General features: G+C 35.9%; 1 non-coding gene across 1 annotated transcript; it reads right to left on the bottom strand.

Moving 5' to 3' along the window:
* Nucleotides 1-227: 227 nt before the first annotated feature.
* LOC128281513 (small nucleolar RNA R71) lies at nt 228-332 on the bottom strand. Its single transcript, XR_008271735.1, has one exon. It is a non-coding gene; the product is annotated as a small nucleolar RNA R71 (small nucleolar RNA).
* Nucleotides 333-729: the final 397 nt, after the last annotated feature.

Raw genomic sequence — 729 nt, forward strand, 5'->3', positions numbered from 1 at the left:
TCCATGTTTGATTTGATTCATTCAAACCCTCACTCAAAGCAATTCATGGTACGAGAATAGTGGAGAAGATTGTTTGGTTGAAAGATGGGAATGACAAGAATTCGTCTATCCAAAAACATAGGTGCAAATTCGGTCTACAGTTTATTGCTATAAATATAAAAAACCGGGTTGATTTTTAAAATTTTTATTTTCTGTTGTGTAAGAAAACCATTTTTGAACTGAATTTTATCCAACAAAGACATCACTAATTTTCGCCAAATTGAGGGGGTGACTAATTATGAAGCATGGGAAAGATTCAAACTATTGTTGCACAGGTGCTCATACCATGGGTTGGCTGAGTGGTTGCAAATGCAAATATTTTATAATAGCTTAGATAGAAATTTGAGGTCTAGATTAAAGGAGGCATCTGCTGGTGCCTTTATGTCCAAAACATATGCAGAAGCTTATTAGTTGATCGAGGACATGGCCATGAAATCAAACATGTGGCCAAATAAAAAGTTCATCTACAATCGAGGCCCCTGACAACTAGTGCAATTAAATAGGATGACAAGTATTAATAGATTCTCGAGAAGCAAAATTATCTTAAGATGGGTTCCAATCGACCATCGAAATATTAGCCATATTGTGTTGAAAGATATCAAACAGGTGGTAACGGTGACAATGCAACTTGGGGGAGATACTTTAAGGAGGTAAAATACTTGGAAAATAGGGAGGAAATCCCTATTCCAA

Source organism: Gossypium arboreum, chromosome 1 (assembly GCF_025698485.1).
Source record: "Gossypium arboreum isolate Shixiya-1 chromosome 1, ASM2569848v2, whole genome shotgun sequence".
NCBI classification, from domain to species: domain Eukaryota; kingdom Viridiplantae; phylum Streptophyta; class Magnoliopsida; order Malvales; family Malvaceae; genus Gossypium; species Gossypium arboreum.